The sequence below is a fragment of the Arachis duranensis genome, chromosome 6 (assembly GCF_000817695.3).
Source record: "Arachis duranensis cultivar V14167 chromosome 6, aradu.V14167.gnm2.J7QH, whole genome shotgun sequence".
NCBI lineage: Eukaryota > Viridiplantae > Streptophyta > Magnoliopsida > Fabales > Fabaceae > Arachis > Arachis duranensis.
The window spans coordinates 92590226-92596672 of record NC_029777.3 but is presented as its reverse complement, the minus strand read 5'-3'; positions in this window follow the sequence as shown (position 1 = coordinate 92596672).

Genomic DNA, 6447 nt, shown 5'->3' with positions numbered 1-6447 from the left:
GTTAATTTCTCTCTAATTCTGGCAAGAAACACTGGTAAGCAGTGAAGAGGATTATCAAATACCTTAATGATACTTCTAGAGTTTGTTTATACTTTAGAAGTGGCCAACCTGTGTTGGATGGTTACACAGATGCAGATATGGCTAGGAATCTTGATTAAAAAAAGTCTACTTCTGGTTATATGATGACTTTTGCAGGAGGAGCTATTTCGTGGTATTCTTGACTTCATAAATGTTTTGCTCTGTCTACTATAGAGGCATAGTACATTGTTGTTGTTGAAGCTTTTAAGGAACTCTTGTGGATGAAAAAATTTCTACAAGAGTTAGACATCAATCAAGAGAAGTTTGTATTATTTTATGACAACAAAAGTGTTATCCATCTTAGTAACAATCTGACATTTCATTTCAGATCAAAGCACATAGAAGTAAGGTATCATTGGATACTTCATGTGCTTGAGATGAAGTATTAACTCACACATTTGAAAAAAGAAAGAAAAAGAATCAAGAGTGAGAGAGGGATTCATCGGCACCGAAGAGAAGAAGAAATTGGAGAAAAATAATAGTTCCTTTTTTATCCTATTGAATTGGTAAACTTGCTCCATTTCTTTGTAGAGATGAACGTTAGAATATAACTTGCAAGTTGTATTGTCTTTTCTTTTGTCTGATTTGAATATTTACTTTGTGGAGGATTTATGTTGATTCTATCAGTTTTGATATATTTTATTGATTATTGAGAAACCCTAATCCTACTAGAAAGATTGATTGTGTACCTATTATTTTTTATAGTGAAAGATTTTATTGGACTAGGTGCCATAGATTTTTTGTGCCTCTTTTTTGAGGATTTTCCAACGATAAAAATTTCAGTATTTGATTATTTAATTTTTACCATTTTATTTGATATTTGGAGTGTCTTTGGAGTTGCCTATTTAATTGTACAGGTTGTGAAAAAATTATTTTGATGCTTCCGCTGTTAGACAGATTCTTATCTGAACCTTGATTTTTTTCCAACAAGAAAGACCAATTCGTTTAGTGTAATGCTCGAATATTTTTAGCAAATAAAAATTTGTTGGAAACTTATTCAATCTTAAATACATTGGGTATAACAACCCAACTTTCGATATGTCATGATCATACTAGAAAATCGAGTTTCACCAACTTGCTTCCTTAGTTTATAATTAGTATTTAGTATATGAGCATGTTACCTTGTTAAAGCGTTCGTTTTTACAGATAAATTTTTTTTAAACGTTTACAAGAATAAAATAACCAAACTCACATGAACAAAAATATAAAAGAATATAAGAAATAAATATCCAAACTGATAATATATATCATAAATATCACAAGTAGCTCTTATACAAAGGATCTAGTCAAGGTACACCCTTTTTCAGCCTCTACTAAAAATATTACAAATATAATATACGACACCCTGGGACCTGTCCCATATAAAAAGCCTCTAAGCTGATGCCCAAACTAGCCTAACAACACTAAAGCTCCTAATCTCTCTAGTGTACTAACACAATCGGGAGTCTATACAAAAGTTAGTGCTGTGCTGGAGTGTCTTCAAAAGAATGCTTCCGAAAACTAACTGAACGCCATCATATGTCACCATTGGGCAAGTCTCCGTGGGGCTCACCCACTGGCTGATCACTACCCAATGATGGTAACTCCTCCTGCTTGAAATCTATCTCCAGATTCTCATTGTCATCGTCGTTGTCTGAGATCACCATAATATCACCAGTACCTCCTGCGGTTCTGCTATCACTACTCACGTGCCTGTTGTCGAGCACAGGTTTGTTCAAATATATCGGAGCATCTTCCTCTCCAGAAAGTCTAGGCTGGTCGTCTGGCTATACATCTGGAACTATGTGTTCTAGAGAAAAATCCCACTCTACAAGAATCGCAGGAATATAATCATCAACTAGAATTGACTAAGCAAACTCCGTAGGCTCAGGTACCACCTGGTCCTCTGGCTGTGCTGGATGTGGATGTCTGAGTCCATCAGAAAAAGGATGTTCTGGAGCATCGAGATAAAGTCATGATAGCAGGAACTTGTAGAGAGCGTCAGGATCAAAGAAATGAGTATCTAACGAGTGCTAAAAGCGGTCAAGTAATGCATATAGTCGTATCCGAGGCTCCGCGGCTAATATATAGTAGCTATGAAACACTGGGCCCTTGTATATATAGGACTGCTCTAACTCATAGAAAATGACGTCCGTCATTATCTAAGGGAAAAAGGAAGGGATAAGAACTGGGAAGTTCTTAGTAAGGTCAGGTTAATTAGTTGAGTTAATTGCTTCCGTCGTTATGACCAAACAATAGAATATTTCAAGAACATAACTATACAGTAAATAGATAAAACAAAAAATAGAATACAAATAGAGAAATACAAGAAGCAGGATATAAATAAAGAGAATGCATAGCAGAGAATGATGTTCACACAAGGATGATGCATGTCTAACTCTAGTGCAGGTTATGAGCTCATGTGTCGGTTGTCTGCCCGCTCCCGACATTACCCGGTCACAAGTCCCGGATATGATTTTTCAACCGGTACGCAACATAACTTTACACTACTCTTCTGTGGCAACTCTGCTTTTCTGTGGTAGTTTACGAGTTGGAAAACAGTTCTCAGTCTATAGATGCCTCCATCATTACAATTGTTCTACTCTTCTGTAGAAGGCATATCTACTCTTCTGTGGCAGATGTCAAATAATTCTACACTCTATGGTAGACTTTTAATTGATACTCGATTTTTATCTTTATCAGCTCTTGGTCATAATCTCTTTTCTTTTTCTGTTTCTTCATTCTACTTCTGTTTCTCTCTTTAACATTTATATTGATATTTTATGTTCACTTTTTTAACTGATTCTTGACTTTTCTTTAATATTCTTCCTATTATTGACCTCTATCTCATTAGTAAATTCTTACCACTTTTAGATGTTTTATGAAAGAATTTGTAAGATTCTAGACTTAAAATTATCTTCCTAAATCTTTTAAGAAAACTTGTCTTTTTTTTATCACTTTTTAATTATATTTTTATTAATTACATAATAATTTAATAAAATAATAATATCATAATATTTTATTATTAAAGTTCATTTAATAATGTTTAATTCTTAAACTTTTAAAAATTTTATTTTCAAACCTTAAACTTTTAGAAATAGCACTTTAAATTTCTAACTTTTGAAAATTTTACATTGACTCTAAAACTCTCTTTTAATTAACTTTCAATTCCAAATTTTTTTATATTTATATTTTGACCTCAAAATAATCAAAGCTGCTGGGCTTTCTTATTTTTCAAGAAACCAAATCAACAACTTCAAAAATTCATCAATGTTTACTTGATTTTTATCTAGTTTTTAATCTTTTCGAATCGATTTTTCTCAACTTTTTCAATCACTTTTCAGCCACCAATTTATATCAATTTCATCAAGATTCCAGCTTATAAATAACCTCAAAATAGGGTTAAAAAATCAGCAGCACCTTGGAACTGAATTGTTTAGCCCAAAAATTACAAAAATTTCATCAATAATCAAGTAATTAAACATTCAATTTCAAGCACAAACCAATAGTCCAGCAATCACACAACATAAACAAAATTAATCAAAAATAATTTCATCAGATTCTACCTTTTAGTGCTGCTCTTAAACCAGCTGTACTTGTGTGATTTCTAAGTCACTTTTTCACCTAGTTTTCAACCAAAAACAAACTTTAAAACCATGATGCTCACATAGTCAAACCATCGTTAGCATGTAAAGAAGGATTTCCTCACCTTAACCTTACAAAAATGAAGCTTTCTTGATCTCCAAGACACCTAAACAAGAGATCTAAAGAAAAAACATAAAAAAATCACTAATTTAGTGATAATCCTTTATTTTATGATTAATTTCGGGTTAAAAAAATAGAATTTATCAACTTATCTTACATTTATTCATTCAAATTGTATACTTTTGTGAATTTCTTCTAAATATGCTTAATTGTTAAAAACATGCTTTTTAAGCCTTTAAATTGTCAAATTTAATTCATTGTTATCCCATTCGATTTCTTGATGTATTTTTTTGAGTGATTTAAGGTTTAGAAGGCAAGGATGACTTGAAAAAATAGAAAAAAAAAACCATACAAAAGTGGAGAAATAATAAATTAAAGTTTTAGAAATCTGCCCAATTGTGTGTATGCATCTCCTTGGATTTATGCGTACGCACGAGTAGTAGCACGTGTTTGCTGTGGATCACGATTTCGAGCTTATTTTGGTCCCAATCCAACTCATTTCTGAAGCATTTGAAGGCAAGACTCGGGGGGATCAAATAAATAGCATAGTAGCAGTTTAGGACCATGTTTTAGGTTAATTCGTAGAGAAAGAAGTTCTAATTTCTCTCTAAAATTTTAGAATTTTTAGCTAAATTTTTTTCTAGTTTTAGGTTTTGATCTTATGTTAGTTTAGTTTTTTCACTTTTTATTGTTCTAACATCTTAATTTGCTTAGTTTTACTTGTTATTTTTTTATTTTGTCAATTTTAATTTATGAACTTTTTTGTTGAATTTTTATTTTTTTAATACAATTTGATGTTTTTATATTTATTGTTGCTCATTTGAATTGTTATGGTTGCTTTCTTAAATTTGGTTGTTATAAATTTTATTATTATTACAATTTACCATGTTTTTCTTTTATGCCTTTTAAATATTTGTTAAAATGTCTTTTCTAGTTTTAGAGTAGAATTTTGCATTTTCGGCTTGAAATTGAGGACTTAGGTAACCTTGAGTCATTGATGTCCAATATTAATTGGTAATTTAGGGTTGTTAATTAGTTTTGTTTCTACTGACACTAGTCTTTCACTAAGTCTAATTAGTGAGTTGGCTAGAACTTGTGGATTAAGATCAATTATGCTTATTTGACTTTTTCTCGATGTTTGGAGATGACGAAGTGGGATTAACTCTTCTTAATTACCATATTTGTGGTTAATGACTTGGGTAGGAAACCTTAACTCTTATTCCTTGCCAAGATGTTTTTTAGCATTTAAATTATTTGTTTGCTCTTTACTTTCTTGTCATTTAATTTCTTATCAATTACTTTTAAAACCCTTTTTTTTCATAGCCAATGATACGCACATCTCACTGCAATTCTTTTGAGAGACGATTCGAAATTTAAAACTCCCGATTTTTATTGAATTGAATTTGTGATAAATAAACTAAACTCTGATACGAGTCATTTGTTGGTTTGGAATTATACTTGTGACGAGATTCTTTTTGAGAAATTCTATATCGACGTTTGGCCCGTGCCATTTAGCCAAGCTTCAGCTATGGCCAAACCAATATAGAGGAAGAACAATCACCATACTTTGATTCACTCCATGAAAAATGGTATGGATGTGAAGAGGAAGAAGAAATTATTAGAATTTTGGTGAGGAAGAAACAGAGCTTGAAAGAATGAATCGTCATGGAAGTTTTATCATTTTTTCTTTCTTATTTTCGGCTGGTTGAAGAAGGGCAGATGGCGTCATTAAAAGAGGAGGTGTGGCATTTAAGGGTGCTTAGTCACTAAAAAAATTTTACAAATATTTTAAACGGATAATTACTAAAACTAGATGTAACAGAACACAAGTAATAACATATCTAGAGATAAACATTTGAGTTACTAGTATAAATATCACTAGTAACATGATAATCATGAGATTAGAAGATATATAATAAAGCATTAGTATAGTTAAGTTCATCAGAAAGTGCCAGTATTAACCTATACCAATAGATTCTGAGTTCGGTTATTATATTATTAAATTTATCTTCTGTTTTAACTAAAGCAGATCAAATAATAATATAATAATATTATAGCAGGTAAAATAATAATATAATAATAATTTATATTTTTTTCTCTCGAGATTTGAGTCCGGTTTGCCAAAATGAATTTAACCACGAAAATCAAAATTTTAAAATTTCTTGCCGAAACGGTTCAAAAACTAGATTTTTCGCGACTGAGTCGACGAGCTTAGATCCATAGAGGTGCTTGCTTGTTGATGATGCAGTGGAGGTGCTTGCTTCACAAAACTCCGTCTCTTCAAAAAAAAGTCACGTCTTTTCGAAAACTAAGATGTTATATTGGGACCTAATTCTTGTGATTATAGGCTGGAAATTACTTCCCTCAATCCACATGGACTCTAAACATAAGTATGCTAAAATATATCTAATAACTAGTAAAAATATTTAATTTTGATAAATTTTTTGTATAAAATATTTTAAAGTCATACAATTACATGTTTTTTTTGAATAATTATTCATACTGTTAATATAAAAGATATATTTTTGTTAACGGTTACGTAATTGATTGTATGTGTAAAACTATTTTCTATTGACAATAAATAAAAATTAAATTTATTAGTAAAATCATAATTTGTTTAAAGAGATTTTTGTGACATTTCACATTCATTTAACTAATCCTTTACATAAAAAAAAAAAATCCTAA